The sequence below is a fragment of the Protopterus annectens genome, chromosome 3.part0, assembly GCF_019279795.1.
Source record: "Protopterus annectens isolate FY-2018-M chromosome 3.part0, PAN1.0, whole genome shotgun sequence".
Classification (NCBI taxonomy): domain Eukaryota; kingdom Metazoa; phylum Chordata; order Ceratodontiformes; family Protopteridae; genus Protopterus; species Protopterus annectens.
In genome coordinates this window covers 1,536,990,806-1,537,013,305 of record NC_056731.1, presented here as the reverse complement: position 1 = coordinate 1,537,013,305, position 22,500 = coordinate 1,536,990,806, and the positions used below count along the sequence as shown (strand labels likewise).

The 22,500-nt window shown below is 36.7% G+C and overlaps 1 protein-coding gene across 2 annotated transcripts in view; it reads left to right on the top strand.

The window, feature by feature from the left end:
- Positions 1 to 22,500, top strand: part of DLGAP1 (DLG associated protein 1) — a 5,750,587-nt gene that overhangs the window by 1,436,487 nt on the left and 4,291,600 nt on the right. For both annotated transcript variants that reach the window (XM_044065573.1, XM_044065572.1), the window contains one exon: positions 20,216 to 20,289. The gene's annotated coding sequence lies outside the window, so the exon portion shown is untranslated. The remainder of the gene's footprint in view (positions 1 to 20,215; positions 20,290 to 22,500) is intronic.

Sequence of the window (22,500 nt, the reverse complement as noted above, 5' to 3'; positions counted from 1 at the left end):
GCACTAAAAGAAGCAAACTATTTACCCTTCTACCTCCCATAAGGGCTATTAGTCCTCTGTACTACCACTAGACACCAAGGGTAACATGAATAAATACTGAAAACTGGAAAACAACTGGAAAAAATGTAAAGTATAAAGAAGAGGGGAAAAGATTTGAACCCTATATCCTTATCATAGGAAACAGCCACATTAACCTGTTATCCTAATGAATAGTTACTGCAGCGAGTTTTTGTATCATATAACAAGGATTTTGAACAATATTCAAAGCCTGCAACAATCCATTAGTTACGAGGGAGAGGGACAGGGCAAATGTAAAATACCACTCAATCTGAAAGTGTAAAGTCAAGCCAGCAATAATGGGAGGGTTGTCTTTATTCCTCCTTAAACTTAAAGAATAACAGCTTTTGTATTAGCATCACACCTCTCAACTCTACAGATTTTTGTAGACTGTTTAAATTTTTACCTCATATTTTTGGTCCATTTTTCATAAAATTGTGGCTTTCTGACAAATTAGTGGCAAATCATTAAAGATTGAAGTTAGGAAATGATAACAGACATTTGTGTTTCAGGCTTCATACCATTCAGAAAATTCATTTTAATGTAAAACCTGTAATTCTATCAACTTTGTAAGTTTGTAAGAGCAATATTTAAAAAGTATCCATATTTTTGGGCCCACATTTATTTATGGCTTTGTCCTGATTTCTTGCTCTAAGAGGTAGAGAGGTATGTTTAGCATATTTTTACTGAGGGATATGAAGTCTAAAACTCTAATTTCTGGTATTAATATCTGACTGTAATCATCAGTGAAGTGATTGACAAGGACAGGAAGACGGGGGACATCAGGGACATCTGATAGCCAAGGATATGAAGTCTGAAGCTCTAAAGTCTGGCATTAATGTCTGACTGTAATAATCTGTGATTGATGAGGACAGGATGAAAGGGGACACTAGGGCCACTGTTTCAACACTGGGGTATGACATCTGAATCTCTAAAGTCCAGCATTAATGTTTGAATTTAATCATCAGTGATTGATACGGACAGGAAAAAAGGGGGGCATTGGGATGTTCTGAGAAGTCAGGGACAGGTTCAGGATGTGTGTGTGTGTGTGTGTGTGTGTGTGTGTGTGTGTGTGTGTGTGTGTGTTTGTGTGTGTGTGTGTGTGTGTGTGTGTGTGTGTGTGTGTGTAAGCATAATCAAAATAATGGGCACTAATAAAGGACCACCAAATCCGGGATATAAAAGTTTAATGATTGGAAACATACCAACGTACAACAAGCACCATTCAAAATAAGATTAATGCCCTAAAGATTCACAATGTTTTCATCCAAAACAAGACTTCCTCAGATGTAAATTAACCCTAATAATGTCACTATTTATATTTCAACAGCCAGTGATCAATAATAAAATTTCTCCATCCAAAAAACACAGGTGTAAAACCATTTATAAAACTGAAACTAAGATGTGATATAGATAATACATACAGATTTTTGTTTGCCAATAAAAGCAATTACTAGAAAATCTAAATCTAAAGCAAATACAACAGATTTATTTAATGTTGCAAAAAAGATAAAATAAGTGGAGAATGAAAAAAAGAGAAGGGGCAAACTAAACAGAAGTATAAGGAAATTGTGAGAATGATACAGATACAGGCAGAATAATGTTCCGGAGTAGGAGGAGGAATGAAATTTCATAGAAGGCAAGAACTGATCAATATATTTAATGTTAAATTGAATGCGATCTATTAAGAAGAAACAATATATGCATAATGCATGAAAAGCAAAAGCTTTATAATGGTTTGCATTTCGTTTTATAACTGTATGCGTACACATGTCATTGTGTAATGTGTGAAGTTTACAAAGATGTCAAAAAAGAAACACACAGAATAAAAGCTGCATCTTCCCAAGGCTTGTTTAAAGAGGTTCTTGCTAGGCAGGCAGTCCATGACACCATTGGAGAGCCTAGGACAGTTTCCCAATTGTCCCAGAATGATGTCTACTTATGTGACTTGCTCAGTGTCACAGTCAGTGTCACAGCTTATGCAAATCAGGATGATGGAATGAAGCCCTGAACTCCAGGAAGAGTTCACTAATTTTTTATAGCTTTAAATCTCTGAGTTAACTTTCTTTTGTAGTTAAGTCAAACGTGATGTTCTGTAGCATTTATTTATTTATTTATTTATTGATCGATTTTTTTAACTGACCATAGTTATCTCTTTTTCATAGAAAAAAACGGGATCATTATCTGGCTATGTGACATGCTCAAGGTCACACAGAAAGCAAGTGTAGACTGAAAAAAATTTAAATCAAGACTACAGAGTGAGGTTTTTAAAGAGTTGTGAAAAGTTCTTAACTTTAAACATTTAAGATAAACTGCCAGACAATGTATTGCAGCATCTGCAAAGCCAAAAAGAAAGAGCACTCTAACATTAAAAATGCATTTTCCAGATTGTATAATAAGGTTTGTGATACTGATTTGAAGAAATTCCACTTTTTTAATAAGTTTTACTGCTCAGAAAATTGCTCTGTGATTTTACTGAAGCAATGCGTTTCTAATTTTAATTGACTGAGACAAGAGACAAAACTTGAAAATGAATGCACAACCATGAAGATGTCATATCTATTCTTTATTCAGCCCAGCCTCTCAAAAACAAAGCAAACAATAGCTTTCTTGCAGACAGAATTACTTACATGACTGCAGTTTTGATCATTACTGCACAAAAAAAAAAAATTTCAACCATATATTGTATTTCATGCTTTTTCTCTTTTAGTATTTTGTAAAACAATTAATCTTTGTTGGTTTTCCCAGAAGAAGTGTATGCTTTGTATATCGTACAAAAAACACAGTTTCTATTTTTCAGGTTGTGGTATTTAATTAAGAGCCCTTGAGGTTATTTCATTTGCTTGGATATAAAATTCTAGTTATAATCATTTATATTATTTTGATTGCAATTATTACCACTTTGAACTACAAAGACATGTACCATTACTTGTATAACACATAACTATTCTAGGAAGAATGTGTAACAGAGACTGACATTTGTAGCTCAAACCTTTGAATCTATATTAGGTACAGATAATATTAGAGCATTATTCCTTTCAAGGCATAATGCTCTTCATTGCTGAATTATTTACTGTTAATTGGGAGGGGTAGAAATGCACTAGGAAGTGATTTTCTGTGCTCGTTAATGCTACGCTATACTTTTAACTATTTGCATCTTACTTATCTACATTTAGATGCTGTTTTGTTAATATAACAGTAGACAACAGGAACTGGTAAATTCATATTTATTGAAATGTAGGATGATATGTTAACTTCGAGTACGTTATTATCTTTCTTTGCCGTATTGTTCGTTTTTATTAGCTAGTGTCAGATTTTCATTCATTGGTTAAACAGAGCAGATATGCCAAGCTGACTGAAGCCAGGATAAAGTCAGAGTAATAAATAAGATAATTTGTCTGAATAACAGCAATCTGAAGATGTTTTGAAGACTTATATTGTCATTGTTTATGAAGCTTAAAGATGATTTGTGAAATCATTACACTTAATCATGGCATCTGCATTCTGCTTCTTCCTTTCTGCTGCATTCATCAAGGACTAGGGACTATTCTGGTTATATTTTCACATAAAGTAATGTTTTTATATAGAAATATATATTTAAATTTCTGGTGTCAAGCCCAATGTTTTAGCTCTTGCTGCTGTGTGGCTTTGAAGACATAATGACATGACTTTCAGAAATGGGAGTACTGTGATTTACTGCAGCATCTGTGCTCAACAAAACCTTTATAAACATGCTTTTCATATTTCCTGGTTTTTGTACCTACTTCCAGCTAAAAGTAATTGTACTTTTAGCTAGAAGTAGGTCATTGCCCAATGATCGTATGATCCTATAAATCTGCTGGTCCGGTGTCATAGCCTTGTAAGTTTGATATACAATAGTGGGAATATTATGATTTTGCTACAGAATATCTTTGTCATCTACAGTATACTTGGGAAGCATTATTTTCTTCTTCCTAGTGTCAGCAGAGGCTGCACTTGCTACTTAAAAACATGTGTTACAGTTTTCCCTGTTTCTTTTCTGTTTGTTAGATTGTTTCTGTTTTCCCTGCTACCTGTATGATGCAATTGGTATTGGTTTCCCAACTCCCGCAGAAATAGTTACAGCAGCTTGAAATATTAGCCCAGCTAGGATCACAGACTTATTGCTACTGGTTTTCCTGTTGTCACAGAAAAAGCTACAGTTGCTTGAAATTCTAGCCCATCTAGGACAACAGACTTGTCGTTTATACTCGCAGTAGCGACAGCATTCTGATTTGCTGCAATACTTGTGCTACAGAACTCTGCTGGGTATAGTTTCTAGATTTTTAATTCATTTACTTTCCTAGCTTGTCTAGTACAATCTGCGCTATGCTGTATTCACCCATGGTCTTTGAATGAAGAAGTCAAGTGTGAACAGTGAGGAATTTGAGAAGCATTGAGAGAATAGCTGTGCTGATTGAGGTGGGCTACATACATTCACAACTCTGATTCTTTCACAAAAAGTGAAGAAAAAGCATTTACTTCAGTTTTTGATTGCATATTCAATGCAATTTTAATCTCTCTTTTTTTTTTTTTTTTAAACAAAATTGATTTGTCATGATTTTACCCTGGTCTGGTACCACGGTCTTGTAGTTTGATTCATAATAGCAGGAACATTCTGCTTTACTGCACAATCTGAGCTCCAACTTTCATCAGCATTTCTTTTACTACTCAAAAACAAAACTTCAGTCACCAAGCAAGATAAACTGTTCTTTAATTCCATGCTAAAACACCATAACCAATATAAGCTTCACGCACTATCAGAAAATGCTTCCTGCCCCTTTACCTCTTTACTGTTAATTGTAACTGTACTTGAACACTCTGTCTGGCCTACTGCTGTAGTCTTGTAGGTTGTAGTTTGATTCACAGTAGTGGGAGCATTGTGATTTACTACTGGATCTGTGCTCCATAAAGCCTGTATACAAATTTATTTCACATTGCCTGCCTTCTTGCATCAACAAAAAAGACTTGTATAGAGTGGAGTCACATATGGTTCTGTTCTGGGGGCATTCTTATGTGGCATCTGCTTCTCAGAAGTCAAAGCCAACATCAAATGCGCATGGTTGACCAAGTTTATAAATGACTACAATCAGAGCAGTCATTGAATCCCCCCAAGGACTCTGCAGTCTTACAAAAGGGCATGTCCCAAACAAATAACTGCTACCAGAGTCACATACTAAAAATAAATTCCAAAAAGTACATTATTATTATGATTATTATTGTTATGATGATGATGATTCATAACATTATTATTATTATTATTATTATTTCCAAGTCCTTATGACAACCGACTACCTTCGAGAATTATCACATTGAGACTACACCCTTAAGACTAGACCCACCAATCAGGGACTTAGGCACTTAGATTGACAGTGACCTAGTTTTCAGCCAGCCTGCATTCACTCCTGTGAGAAAGTCCTTGAACATTGTGCAGCTTATAAATACAAGGTCCAGAGAGATCAGTGTCACATTTTTACTCAGCTGTCATTTGGCACATCATAGAGTGCAATGTCCCTTTTGGCATGTGCCTGTCCAAGCACTTGCAACAACTGAAGCTTCCACAGGCTTCCATACAAAAGAATAGTGGGCCTAAGGCACATGACCTGCATGGACCACCTCAAATTCTTTTTGCTGTACTTGGTCTCATACAGAGTACTAAGAGGTGACCTGAGACTGCCTTAAGAGGCATTCACAGTTCTAGTACTAATGAACCTACTGCACATCTATAAATACATGGCCCAGAGACCTCATCTTCTTCTGCAACAAAAACAGAAAGGTCTGGAGGAACAAGTACATATCCCAGAGGATACCACTACTATGGAACAGACTCCCCATATAGGGACAATAAAGTTCTTCTATGACCCTATTTGTGAGTAATTTTAATCAGTAAAAGGAACATTGAAAATTTATCGTAGGACTGGCCCTTATCCTCTTAATGGACAGAGGCAGTACCTAAATGCCCTAGTTTACTACAGAGACCACTAATACACTGAAAGTGAGATCCAAACAAAATAATCCACAACAAATGAGAAGTTTTTAAATATAGGTATGACATGAGCAGTTAAACACTTAAGGGACATCACAGCTGGGTGACACAATAAAATGCATGGCTAGGCTTACATGTCTCATCAGGCATGACAGCCTATCACTCACCTATGAGTCTATCAGTGTATTGGAAATACAATCACTTTTTTATGTTATATGCTCCCAATGAAGTCTCAAATGTTCCCAGCAACAAATAGACTTTGCTAGCAATACAATGGCCTGGAAACAATTTAGGAAGACAATAAATATAGCTGAAAATTGTAGAGGAAATTATTAGGAAGGCTGATATAAGTCTGGCATGAGTACAGATATTTATTTCTTAGTCAAATCATTTAACCAAGCTGATTGAAAAATTATCAGCCTGACAGACCTCTGCAGAAATTCTTGGGTGCCTACTGCCTGATTACATTTCCTTGAAGTTAATGTTGTAAAAAGGCAGTTCAGTACCATAGTTTGTATGATATTTGACTGTACTGTGTATGACATTGTATCTTTTCCCCACGCATTTGTCTATGTGTCATTAATATCCACAACACAGGGGCCCCTCTACAAAAGTTATATTTTCTTGTACTGTGTCACTATATTAGTTGACTTGAGTTTTATTTGTGTTCTGGAACAACTCTTATTGAAAAACTGTTTTTCTATAATTTTTGCCTTATGCTATCATAGGAGAAAGCAAAGACAAATAATTGTAGTGAAAGATTATAAACCATTCGGGGCATACCTCTCAACTGTACTGATTGTTGCAGAATATCCAGATTTTTCTTAATATTTTTGGTCTGTTCCTCATACAAATTATGTTCTATTGGCAAATCACTGAGATGATCTAAGGATTAAAGTCACTAAATAATACCATGTGTTTGAGTTTCAGAATTCATGTCCTTCAGAAAAATGCATGCTGCCACAATTTAATTTTGATTTTAATTTAACATTTGTTTACCAAGAAAGGCTATTATTCTAAGTTTATAAAAGCAATATTTAAAATGAGTCCCTATTTTGAGGCTTTCATCCCCATTCTGTTGGGCTTTGTCCAGACTTCTTGTGCTAAGAGGTTCAGGGTTATGATTTGGGGTGCAGTGAGATAGATTAGACCAAGATCAAACATGAGTATATTTAGTCTGGGGTAGTTAGTAAAATGTGTAAGTTCTTTAGGATGCAAAAAGGAAGCAAAAGAAGGTAGTGACAGAAGTGAATTAACTATCAAATTTCCTGAAGAAGATATTTAAAAATGAACTGCCTTGGTTCTTAAACTAATAAGTAGTTATTTAGTAAACTAGAAACATGACCATACTGGTTTTGTATTACATACTTTCAAAGATATCCCAAATGGTTACAGAAGCAAATTGTTTTTTTCTAGTAATGCACTTGTCCAGTTCCCACCTAGCCTGCAAACACAGGTGTTGTTATACTGTAAATGATCACTTTACCATTAATTTTACAATGTACAGTATGGGTTAGAAGCAAACAAACAAACAAAAAAAATAGCAGTTCTCCATATGGGTATGTTTGCAGATAACTTATTATGAATGGATTCAGGTTTTCAAACTCTTTCCAAGTTAATGACAAGTATAATTAAAAAAAACAAATGGCATAGTCTGCGTCATTATACAACTTGGCAAATCATTTAAAGTGTGAACTATAGCTTTCATGCAGCTTGGTAGGGTACCAATAAACTGGCGAGTATGGGCAGCGAAAGACAGTACTAAAGTTTATGTTCTGTTAGTTCAGGACATTTTGTTTCCAAGCAGAAAGCTTAAAAATGATAATTGATGCAGGGAATGTCAAAGGTATTTACAAATTAAGCAAGTTATCCTACATGGATATAGATACTGGGTAGGATTTGGAACAGTCTTGCACAGTACCACTCCAGAGTGTTTGGATTAATTAAATGGGAACTGTAGCAAATAGTATGTGGTGTATGCATTATATGCAATTAAATAGGAATATTAATAAGACAATTTTTTCAATGCTCTGTTACAGTATATTTGGCTACATTGTGGTTATATGTACACAAGTGTGTGTATAGATAGATAATAGATAGATAGATAGATAGATAGATAGATAGATAGATAGATAGATAGATAGATAGATAGATAGATATGCTGCATAAATATGCAACTACATTTACATGGTGCTGGTGTGCAATATACTGTCCTGGACATTTGAGGATGGCAAATAGCTTTCTATACTGAAAACATGACATAACAATGAATAGCATGCATATGTGGCAAAATATGCATCAGTACCCAAAGAAGATGCCCACAACATGCATTAAAGTGGAAATGTTACAATCTACATTAAACAGTTTCAAAAGAAAGCATGGAAAAATGGGCAGCCACAATATATGTGAGCTGTATTTTCCAAGCAAAAGTATTCCTGCACAACAGCACATGGAGGTACCACTATATTTATATACATAGGCATAAAAATGTTACAAGCCAGTGAACATGATGTAATAAATATGTGGACATACCTGTGTATCAAAAAACTACACTACCTGCTTATGTAGAGGTAAGAATTCCATATATATGCATGTCTTAGAATACTATAAACTTGAATGGCATGTTGGCCACCATATTTAGTTCTCCAGTTCCATACATCATTACTGGACCTCAATAGCATGCAGTATTTCAGAATCTTAGTCTCTGTAAAATGAGCAACTTGTCAGTGGCTGATAGTCCATAGTGCTAATATTTACAAACACTCAAAGATCCAAAAGTATATATGTGTGTTTATGTAGAGAAAACCAGCTAAATTGGGGTCTAGGGATGAAGCCTTGGATTAAAATTTGCATCCCAGGTGCTCACAGGAAATGATGGGTGATACTTATGTTTGAATGGGGAATGAATGACAATGTGCTGGAGTGAGGCAGGTGGTCCATCTATACCAGGTCTTTTCAAGACCAGACCCTTGAACAGCAAATTGAATAAGTGAATAACCAATCAATGATGGGGTATTGTTGAGTGGACAGGAACACATCTAAAGAGAGACCCATGCCTAATATTTCACATTTATCTTCTGAATCCTGCAGGCAGGTAAGGATATGGCCTTTTAGCACTATTTGAAGCCAATCTTTGAGAATATCAGTCAGGGTTTTTAGATTCAGTAATCATCTGCACCTAGCCAAAGACCCAAACATAGCTGAGTCAGTCATCCAAGTGATACTGAATAACTGTGCTATCAGGAAGAAGAGGCTTACGTGCCACAAAAGTCAGCTCCACCCACGTGCAATCTCCATGGATTTGCCAAAAAAAAAAAACAGTTTTGAAGAAGAATATGAGCATCACACAGGACTTTCCACTTAAGTGAATGCTGAGTGGAGTTGCAGAAAACTTGATCTAGAATTTCAGATAGGTAGAGTATCCTGTAATCATACCATTATGCCTGGAGTAACATGCAACTATTAGTATGCAGTAGTCTGAGCAGTATGATTACATCTGTATTGTATTGGACAGAGTAAAATGTAAATCAATGTATAATAACAAGTCAGTAGTGTGATGGGATATGAAACTGCAGCGGTACACTCACATAGCTCTCTTGAACAATAGCAGCAACTATATTATTCCTTATCACATACTATTATGGTAGGCATTTTCATGCTGGTAAAATGCACATGTATAGTGAATATTGTAGCATTACAATATGTTCGGTTTGTGAATGAACTGCATTTGGATAGTAAGTCATGAGGCACATTTCTTACAGCATGATATTAAAAGATGTGTGTGCTGTTATATTGCTGTAGGATTATGAAGCTACTAATCATTACAGAAAAATTGGAGTTCTTGTTGTTTTTGTTATATGGGTCCATTCAGACTTTTTAACTCAAATTGTTTTGCAGTCAGTTCAAAGTAACAATGCCGCTGTTCATGCATTCAATAAGATCTCTTATATCTGAATATACAGTTACAACAGAGATCTGTTTTGTGATACATTATCTATTTCCAATGAGTCCGTATCAGATACATGCAGTATACATTGCTTTTTAATGTACAATTTTCCAAGTATTTGCTCATGGTGTATTTTGTTGACACTAAATTGTAAAATGGCATATTTTTACACATTATGCAAGCATACAATGTTGCCACCAGATTTGAAATAACTATTGCATATAGTAAAAATGTAGCTATAAAGTTCATTAGCAATCACATTTTTATTGCTATTCATTACATTCATTGCCTCCAGGTACATCTGCAGTTAACTCCTACTGACACCTCTAGGCATCAAATATTGCTTGTTCATATTTGCATCAATAATTCCAAAACCATGCTATGTACAAAGTTTTAAAAGATTTCATCTTAAAGCTTACAAAATGGCAAACTCAATTATATTAATATAATATTATATTAATAATTGACCTCTGTCTAGTGCAGATAAATAGATATTAACTGTTGTTTTATGATATTAATATATATATATATATATATATATATATATATATATATATATATATATAAATAATTTTCACATTTTTCTAAATATCTCAACAACCAAGTAACACACACAGAGCTCTTTAGCCTCATATGAAGGCTTTCATCTAGATGAATAAAGTGCTCCTGAAAGTATGTGTCTTAGTGTTGAGTTGTTGCTGAGGTATTGTAAGTTCTTTAGAAAATATTTCAAATGTAATAGTTACTGTGTTTACTGTGACTTATAAAATTCAGTTTAAGACCTAGAACCTAAAGCATATTTCCTCTATAAAAATAGTTTGTGCTGAAGAGTTTGCCATTTATACTTCTATCATAACCACTATGGTTCCAGAAATATGAACATTTATTTGAAATGTGAGGACATAATTTGAATCTGTCAAAAGGCTTAGGCACCGCCCTTTGGAAGTTATATTGCAAACTTCCTGAACTCGGAGTGAATGAGTTAAGAGCATCCATATATGATATGTGGTATGGTGATGACTTTTAATAATAGGTTCTTCTGTAAACCAAATTGGCTAGCACATAACAGGTGGCATATAGTGGCTTTCTTGTCACACTGACTTTCTTAATACTTTAAAGCACAACCCACATGCAAGTAGTCAACTTAGTACTAAAGGTCTACTTGTGGAATACCAAGTAACACAATGCCAAACCAGACATGAGTAACAGGTTCCACAAAAAACAAAATCGGTATTTTCACAAAATACATTGGACCATTCCTTATCTTTTACTTTGGATACAGATAATTTTACATAAAAATTCCTGACTCAGCTTAAACTATGGTACAACCTTACAAACCTAATGCCCCCAGTATCCAGGGAAGATGTAGCCAAGAATGTTCTTTTTCCAAAACAAGAATACTTACATTAACTGAGTTGTACATATCATACAACACACAAAGACTCCATATAACCAATGATACAATCTTCAGACTTGCTGTACCACCAGACTCACCTATACATCACTTCTTCTTCTTCTTTTTCTTTCAGCTGCTCCCGTTAGGGGTCGCCACAGCAGATCAACTGTTTCCATTTCTTCCTGTCCTCTGCATCTTGCTCTGTCACACCAACCACCTGCATGTCCTCTCTCACCACATCCATAAACCTTATCATAGGCCTTCCTCTTTTCCTGTTACCTGGCAGCTTCATCCTTAGCATCTTTTTCTCAATATACTCTGCATCCCTCCTCAGCACATGTCCAAACCAACATAATATTGCCTCTCTGGCTTTGTCTCCAAACCTTCCAACCTGGGCTGACCCTCTAATACATTGACAGGGCTTTCAGTCGTTCCACGTAAGAATTGTTTTGTGTACCTAGTAATTTGTTGGTTAGAAACCTCTGTGGTCTCTTTAATTGTTGCAGGTGTCTGGTGAGGTACATGCAAAAGGGAGCATTGTACTCAATTATTGGTCTAATGCAGGCTGAGTATAATGGAATTATAAAATCCTTAGATCTAGATGCAATGCCTTGCTTACAAGATGTGCCATATAGAAGGATTTCCTTACTAGTGGGGATATGTGGTGGTCACAGTTCAGATTGCTATCATCCTGAGTAACCAGATCATATGCCACTGGGTCTACACATAGGGGGGGTGCTGTCTATAATGTAATTAGCAGGGATGTCAGCTTTCTGAAAGGGAATAATAATGCATTTTTTTTGCATTTAGCTTTAATCCGTGGGTTTGGCATCAATCGTTTGTCTGAAGTAACCATGTCTGTAGTATATTAACATCATTGGGGACTTAATGATTGCTTGCAATTTGCAATCATCAGTGAACTTGGTCAGCCACAGACCATCCAAGTTTTTCTAAACTCCTGTGGTACACCACTGGGAACTGGTCTTTGGGTAGAGGTGAAGTCACTCACTTTGACAGTATGTGCCTTGATGGTGAGCCAGTTGGTTACCCATCTAGTAATGTAGGGTTCAGTTCCCAATTGGGAGAGTTTCTCTATAATGCCTGGGTGGGGGATTGTATCAAATGCCTTGGCTAGATCAAGATAGGTGATATGCACTATTTTTCCCTCATCCAGTGCCTTGGTGACTTTCATGAACAAGTCAACCATGTTTAACAGCCATGATCTAACTTTAGAAAATCCAAACTCGGTTGGGTCCAGAGTTTGGAGATTACCTATGTCCTTGTTAACAAGGTCCATAAAGATTCTTTCCATGGCCTTGCAGATGAGGCTAATTAAGTTTTGGGCCTATAATTCCCAGGATCGGTTGATGGTCCTCCTTTATGAAGAGAGATTACTATTGCTGTCCTCCATTTCGCTGGAACATAGCCAATTCTCAGGCTGTGTTTAAGCAGAGATCCTAGTGGGTCTGCTAAGCCATGCTTTAAGTTCAACAGCCAAAATGAATAGGAAAGTAAATTGCTCAATAAAAGCAGCCAAAGCCAAAAGAAAATAGAGCAATTCCACCAAGGCCAATGGAGTCGTGTCTTGGTGGAATTGCTCAATTTTCTTTTGGTTTCATGCTTTAAGTTGTTTAAAAGCAAACTGAGATGGTGTCTGGTCCCATTGATGTTGTATTTCTGGCCTTGGAGAGCACCAATATGACCTGCTCTCTTGAAATAATAGGCTGAAGAATAGTGGCAGGTATACTTTGGGGAATGTCTGGAGAATACATGGGGTGACGTTTTGTCCAAATCTGTCAACTAGCAGGTTGGCTAGTACCTCCACTTCAATATGGGTGTGTGCCATCCACAACCAGTTCAGTGCATATCTATGTATTCCTATTTAGATTATGGACATAGTTAATGAATGCCTTGTGATTATGCTTAAATAGGGAGGCTATTTTTGCTTCATAATTTGCTTTGGATGATTTGACAATATCTCTGATGTATTTGTTTAAGCTAGAGAGGGATCCTTCCTCTGCTGAGCCAGTTCCCTCTTGTTCATGAACATTAGTTTCTTTCTCTTGTTATATAGCCTGTTTATACAAGGGGCCCTCCAGGGTGGCTTGTTTTTTCGGCAAGACTTGGTTTTAATCTGGTCAGGAACAGCTGATTCCATACAACTGCTTAAATGGTTATACAAAGCATTGATGTACACATCTGCACAGGAATCCATGTTATCTGCATTTGAGAGGGCACTGAAACTTCTTATAAACATAATAGGAGTTAATCTGGTGTTATAATTACATCAAGTAAGACTGATTTATGGCATGATCTTACCAGGGAGGACATCACATGAGGGTGTTGCAGTGCTCTCCCATGTTAGTGAGTAATGTGTCCAGGACATTTGACCCTCTTGTGGGTGTGCAGACGAGCTGTTCCAGAAGATGGGAAATAGAAAATTCACCCCGGGGATCACTGCAGTGGCTCTACTTGACAGAGGCACTGGGAACTAAGGTTGGGTTGCACGATGCCAGGGCAATCCTTATGGGCTATGCTTATAAAGGCTCCAGGGCTATTAGCCTAGTACACACCTATGAACCTATTTGCATTGAGAAATTCCAAGAACCTCTGAGCCAAAAAATGTTTGTGGTCATGTATGTTTCCCAATCGATAGTAGGATAATAAACTTGCGGTGACTCCACTTCATAACTGTACAGGATAAGGAAGGCATACCAAAACTACAGTTGTATATCTTTAAAATGGGACATATATGTCTACATACTGTATCTGTATCTATATATATATATATATATATATATATATATATATATATATATATATATATATATGGAATCACTACTAAATACCGAACACCTATAATTCCGATGCTTAAAACTCCGAGACCACATGCCCGAAACCCCACAATACCGAATATGTAAAACTGCAAAATTCAAAATCGCAGAGGTTACACAACCAAACAGCACACGCACACACCTTCCCCCCACAACCAAACAATACATCCTACACTAGACATAGGCAGGGGGGCAAACCTCCCTGTGACCCCCACACCCTCCTACTTTATTATTCTAACTCCGGAATTGCACAAACAGACACACAAGGCAAACTCACGCCCACACATTACAGTCCTTGACACACAAACACCACAGTCACAACACACACTTACACACACTGCACCTCTCACAAACACACTTACACACACATACTTACCTGAACCGCAACACCAGAAGTGCTAATGCAAAATCCCTTAACATCGGGATTTTGCATTTTGCGCTTCTGGTCTTTCGGTAATGCGGGGTTTCGGTCATCTGGTCTCAGTGTTTTCCAAGTTGGGATTTTGAGCGTTCGGTATTTCGTAGTGATCATATATATATATATATATATATATATATATATATATATATATATATATATATATATATATATATATATATATATAAATATATATATATATATATATATATATGTATGTGTGTGTATATATATATATATATATATATATATATATATATATATATATATATATATTAGTGCTCTGTTAGATAACCAATATAGGTTCATAGGTTAGTGCACTATTTTAAGCCTAGCCAGTTTCACTTTCAAAGATGAGAAACAGACCTTGTACCTTGTATTTGTGAGGTATACACTAGCCATGGCTCAAAACCACCACCCCTTACTTCAAGCCCCAGTCCCTTTTTACAGCTTTGTGGCAAAGACTCTTGAGAAATATGTATATTAAAGGTAATGATTTCTTTAAATTGCGTACAATCAGAAAACCAATTATCTCAGAGTCTCACTGTTAATTTATATCCTGTATGTAACTGTGTGATTTTTGACCACATATCATTAGTGCCTCTTATTACAACATTGTTCTCTTTAAACCACATTGGGAACATCTAGTAATGCCAGAGTAACATACATGCTTTAAATATCTTCTGCAATTATGCACTGTTCACAGCTACTCACAGCAAAATCTCAACACCATAAATGCATCAGCAACATACTCATCCCAGACATTACAATTCACATGAAGATATGTTTTGTTCACTAAATGGAGCTTAACAATAAACACTGTAACAAAGTCATAAATAAAGAACAAAATTCAAACCTATTATTTGGCATATCCAAAATATTCATTACATATATGGTTGCTAAACCTTTTGTGTAAACATAATGGTCGTTTAATATATTTAATTTACCTGTATATGCCACTGATGGGAATGAAGTGAGTATCGCATTTCTTCTTTAATTATATGACCTTTCCTACAAGTATGCAACAAGTACTCGTGGATGATGTAGTAATATGCTAGTCATGACTGTTTCATCTGTTACACATATAATTGCATTCTACTGTTGTGACAAAGCCTTTTGTAATATGATGAGATACTGGTTAGCACAACTATTAGTCGTAATTAGGAGTGGTAAATGACCATATGGTTACACTTACCTTGTGTGCTCAGTAATCATATTACAAAATATTTTGTAAAACAATGTCAGCTCTATCACACATTAAATTACAGTATTTAGTATTATACACCCAAATGTTCATACTGCTCAGATATGAACAGTATGTATATCCTAGTATGTCCGTACTGCACTGTACTCTAAATGCCTATGATATTCAATACATACCTAAAAGCCCAGATATTTCGGTAACTCTGCTTATCTCTCTCTCTGATAATATGTACTGCACCATACACTTTTTCCTTTTTTGTATATCTATTGTGGTTCTACGAGGTGTGATGGTTTGTGTCAATGTATGGCTCTCTGGAGCCCTCCTCTCTATAATACTACAATTTTAAAAGCATCACCAAAATATTTGAAGTCTGCAGGTGAGGTTCACCAGCTCCCATGGACTGGTGAAGAGAGGATGCAGGAGAAGAGTGAGACTAGGAACCATCATTACAGCTCACAGAGGATGGTTTCACATGGTATTGGAACCCTAACCATTCTGTGCTGGCATTATTCAGAAGACCACTGTGACTTTTTACCCATGAGTATATCTGTAGGAGTGCGTACACCCCATCACATTCACCTACTGTTGTCACTCTTCATGGATCTGTGCTTCATTGAAGCATCAAGAATGGCCTGCCTCACACCAGCATGCTATTCCTGTGCCTCCTCTGGAGAAAGATGAGCAGGCATAGGCCCATTATTCCTCCTTTTACCCCACTAGCTCTTAAAGGTGCTTGGGACACTTATTGAAACCAGGCTGCATGGGCCCAGTAAGCACGTTATCTTTTTATACTAACAGAACTAGGTTCTTCCACATGACTCGGGAATTTTGCCAAGTTTTGCACTTAACAAGGGTTGGTAAACATTGGTGTGGTGTGTACCATTCCCAGAAATTCTGAAACATTGCATGTTAATGGTGTCCATTACTGATATTAAGAGCAAAACATTGCAGCCAGTATGTGACATAACTTTCTAGTATTATGAAATGCAACCATTCATTATCTATACATGGAGAAATAGTGTCACTGCCTGATACCAAGGTAAGTCCACTTATATTATTTCTTACCAGTTGTGCTCTATCAGTTTTGGAGTGTTTTCAATGCGTACATGGCACTATAGTGCTCTTACTATACATTTGTTGAAGTTAAAGACTTACATAAAATATACTATTGGATATAATGATACTGCCCACATTTGTGTAGTTTCTTCTGTAAATCTCAGCATATAGAGAACAATACTTGCACTGCAATGCTTACTGTGGACACCAGTGCATATTTACCATAAATATGTGCTGTCTGCAGATATGCAGTGCTTTTAGCATAAAAAGCTGTTTGCTGTCCATAACTGCCCATAACAGTATACTGCATTCCCATCCCATCAGCAAGTAGCTGTATATCTCAATGACTATGTTTATTTGTTTATTTATTTGACATTTGTTTACCAGGATCATCCGTCTGAGTAAAAAAGAACCTGTTTTCACCAGAGGCTTGGGGAGAAAAGCTCTGAGTTACAGACTTTAATGTGCAAGCATTATAACAGTGAATACAGTGATATACAAAAGAAGTCGTTACAGTATACAAGTGGTGAGACAGCTCAGCATTTTAACATCACAAGGAAGGCCCACTTTTTCCTTCAAGTTACATCTTGCCAACTTCTCACAAAACCTTACGAACTCCCTCTATATCAGTTTATAATCTCTAATTTTATTTAATCTCAGCCTTTACTCCTAGTTCAAGATCTAGAACTGCCTAATTTAGTTTAAAGAAATGTCTCCCTTGACGTAATCTACTATCTGAATGATTTGTTTTGTCAATTTATTACATGTTACTATATCTAATTCCTAATTTAGTTTGTACTAAACCTCTGAACTTTATCTATACAATTTGAATTGTATATCTGTATAAATTTTTGTATTTGTAACTGGAGCTTTTCTCCCCAGACCTCCACTGAAAATGGATTTCTGACCCAGTAGACTTTCTCAGTCAACAAATGTTGATAATAATAATAATAATAATAATAATAATAATAATATAACATGTACGTATTATGCATATAATACAACATAGCAGTATTTCAGTTTAAAACAGTTAATAACACTTAATGGTGAGCACATAACTCCAAGGGACATGGGGATTATCCACTATCTATAGCATGATTTTAAAAATGACACCCTGCAGGACATCTTCCTTTAGTAGACTCACTCCAGATATTAGGTGGGGGGGGGGTTAGACTGGGAAACTACACACAGTACTGGAGGGAAATGTATTTGCATATAGAAAAAGGCAGATAAAAGACAAAGAACCTGATCACAGCTAGTAGCAAAAAAAAAAATCTGTAAGATTAGGATAGCAGGTAAGTGCCAGAGAGTTGTTAAAAATCTACTGCACTCTGCTGCACTATTCCAAGGAGTCATTCTACAGCATCTGTTTAAGCACAATGTGAATAAAAACTAATGTATGTATTAAGAATGCAGTGGAGACAAGTCTAGGATATACTTGCCCTATTCATCTTACTTTGCTCAGTTTTACAGGAATACAGCAAAATCTACTTGCAGAAGGGGATGACTAAAGATAGAGGAGAAACTAGCAGTTAGCATCACTGTGAGTGTGTATGCCACTACTAACTTTAAAAATAGTGCAGAGAATAACTGTACATTAAGAGCAGGATCTCCATAGGGAAAACCTACATTTCTCTGCTTGTGTGTTCTGTCTCCTTATCTTTGTCCTGCATATTCCATAGATGCCCATGGAGGGAGATTTCAGCAGCTTGGTTGGACCAATTTGAGGGAGGGGAGCACTCGTGAAGTGTACTTAGCTTCTTCTTCCTTCGGCTTTTCCCGGTTAGAGGTCACCACAGCAAATCACCTGTCTGCTCATGATTGGCAGTGGAGTTTTATGGTGTCGAGTTGCCAGCCCGGCACCCAACCTTCCACAGAAAGCACATACATGCACACACTCACACCTAGGGCCAATTTAGAGTGTCCAATCCACCTACAGCATGTCTTTGGGATGTGGGAGGAAACCGGAGAACCCGGAGGAAACTCACGTGACCACAGGGAGGACATGCAGACTCCGCACAGAAGGCACCCCAGCCAAGAATCGAACCGGAGAACCTCTTGCTGTGAGGCGGCAACGCTAACCACTGCACCACTGTGGCTGCCCAGTGGAGTGTACTTAGCTAACCGGGGAAATTTCTCTGCTTGTGTGTTCTGTCCCTTTATCTTTGTTCTGTAGGTCCCATAGATGCGTGTGGAGGGAGATTTCTTTAGTTTGAGGGAGGGGAGCACTCACAAAGTGTATTTAGCTGATAGGGGAAGTGGCGAACACGCAGTGGTGAAGGACATGGGGCACATCCACTATATATAGCATAATCTTAAATGTTATGTTGTAAAAGGAGTCACTGTAAGCTCAGTTAGATGCTTTCTTCCTCTGTAATTTCCTCTTTCTTACTTTCTGTGTATATGTAATGATATATAATAGTATTTCTCTCTCTCTTTCACCCTGCGTGTGTGTGTATGTGTGTGTATATATATATATATATATATATATATATATTTATATAAATATATATGTGTGTGTGTGTGTGTGTGTGTGTGTCTGTATTTTTGTGTAACCATAAATTAAGGAAAAAAATAACATACACTGCATTACTGCATTATCTGTTAATTTGCATAGTCAATGTTATAACTCATACGCCTGATAGAAAAACACCAATCCTCTGAACAAAAAGCAGCAGAAAAAGTCCACTAAAATACTTTAATGAAATGAAATGAAACAGGATTGAGCGCTTTCATACGACTATAACACAACTTCATCAGAATCCATGTTTTAAAAAACAAATTCCCTTTAAATATATACAATTAGTCACTTGACCTAATTAATTCTTAAAGTCCTAGTAAAATATATCATACAAAATATCAATACAAGGCCCAAGTCCTCTCCTTGAAAGTCTGGGTAATGTTGAATCTTGGACCACTGGGTGAAAGTGTGGTAGCACAAACTGATCAAGTTGTAAGTCTCTGAAATTCTGGAGTTATGCAAAAGTGGCAGTTGTTTTATTGGTTGGGCTGGGCAAGTGCTTTCCTATGCACTGTGATTCTTAAAGTTTGTTCACATCATGTTTTTGTTTACTGTACTATATAATCACTTCCACTGAGCAGTCAGAGATTACTATTTTTATGCAAAGTGCTTTGGCTATAAATAAACCGTAGAAGTCTTTCCATGGAGCATCTAAAAATGACATTTTATGTATTTACTGGCTTTAAACAAATCACTAAATGAAATGTGCAGATAGTTTGATTTACAGCATTTTTCTGTCATCCAGTTACTAATGCAGTCTTTTTTTAACTCTGTTTTAGATCAAAAAAGAGGATTCCCTGTAATATTGGATTGCCTACTGTGCTGAACCAAATGAAATGGAAATATAAGTAAAGTAAGTTCTTACAGCATTGTATGAAATACATTTAATGCAGGAGACTGAAATGTCTTAAAATATTTGGTTTAAAATGATACTTGACATGTTCCTGGTTTGTGCTCACTGTTGTAAATCTATACCCTATTTATTGTGTCATTTTATGAATATTTTTAACGTCAAACGTATCCTTACTTTATCTTCTTTTATCGTGTGCCTGTTAGTCTTGCTTGTCTTGGTGCTTGCATTTTATTCTGTACCATGTTAGCAACAAGTGTGTCAAATTAATTTGTACCTGAAGTATGATATTTTAATGCTGTTTATAACCGGGAAAAATAAGGTATGCTTTTCTACACATGCGTGAGCCACTTTAATCTATTATCTTTGACCTTGTCTGCAGTTGGAGCTACTTTGGCTCCTGCTGTTATCTTCTTATTTCGTCTGTCCCATAGTGTGCATCCAAGCACCTGTCTCAGGCACTTAATCTCTAACACCTCTCTCTTCCTTAACTGCTCTGCCTCGATTTCTGTACCATGCAGCAGCACTGGTCACACCACTGTTTTGTCCTCCTTACGTTTCAGTTTCTTTGGCAGTCTTCTGTCATATATACACCTGACACTGTATGGCAGTTGGTTGCAGCCCCTCAGATTCTAGCTTGACCTCCTCACTCAGACTTCCCTTTTAATCAACCCCCACTCCCAGATACTTGAAGCTGTTAACCTGTTCCACTGTTTTTTCTTTCTATCTCATCTCAAAGCTTCTTCTAAAGTCCCCCATTTGCTGCTATTAAAACCATTTCATCTGTATTCAGTTTTACCCCATGAGCCTTCAGTTTTGCATTCCATTTCCCTACCCTTTGCTGAAGAGTCTGACTGTAATGCCACAGTGTCTGCATACAGCAACTTTGTTGATCTGTCCACTTTCACCTGTTTGCTAATGTAGTCCATCACCAGTATGAACAGCAGTGAGCTCAGAGTTGAAACCTGATGCACACCCACTCCCCCTGGGAACATCTCTGTGAGACCAAACACTCTTCATACTTGGGTCCTTATACATAGCTTGCACTAATTCTACCACTGTTTCTGGGACTTTACCCCACAACACCGCCCAAATCAGCTTTTGGGACTTGTTATATGCTTTCTCCAAGTCTAAGAATGCCAAGTTGGACTCTCTCCTCATTTTTAGCTTCTTCTCAAGTATCTGTCTCACTGTGAACATCGGGTCAGTTGTGCTGCATCCTAATCTGAATCCAAACTGCTCATGTCCCATGTTACTTTCTACTGCATTTGTTTATCAATCACCCTTTCCAGAGCTTTCATGCAGTGTGACATGAGTTTGATACCTCTGTACTGCCCACAATTTTGAATGTCCCCTTTGCTCTTGAACACTGACACAAGTATGCTTATTTTCCAGTTTTCTGGCATACACCTTTCTCTTCACACTGCTGTTTGTACCCTCGGGAGCCATTTGTCCCCTATACAACCCAGTATCTTTATTATATCTGCTGAAACCTCATCTGACCCTGCTGTAAAACACTATAGTTCTACTGCTAAAAGTGTAATACATTGCATATCAGATTCAATGTGCAAAACAAGTAAAAGATAGAATAAGGTAGTAGAGAAAATAAAGCCTTGTTATACTTCGGGTTAAACTGTTTGCTCACTTTATAAAAAGAGGAAGAGTCAGGGAGTATAAATGATACAGTATTGTCTGACATTCAGTGATAGGGTAATTGGGCAAGGGCACAGAACAGCTATTTCAGCGCTCCCCTTCTCTTTCTGGAAGAATCATGAGTCAGTGTCCATAGTCATTCAAACGACGAGGCATAAAAATGAATGATCGATCTGCCAGAGGGCAGTTAAGTGGTTCTTATGAATGGTCTTAACTGTCTTAGGTTCAGTTACCAGTGTATATTTTTCAGATCAATAAATCGTTCGGTCATTCAGCTGTGTTGTGGGAAAGAAGATACAAGCAATCAGTGATTACTTATTTGCCATTCATTCACAAGCTTTTTATTGTATTCACTTCTAATGTAGCGACATCTGAACATTTATTAATCAGTCATTCTTTGTATGCCAGTGAGAATTAGTTTAGCATATGTGATTTGGCATTTATTGTTCAACGCAGATTTCAATTTCTTTTATTCAATAGAGTGTGCCTAGTTTTGAGATCTGATTTATCCTAACAAAATTACACTGCTGATGTCATCCAGTTACTAGACATCCCTTCTGA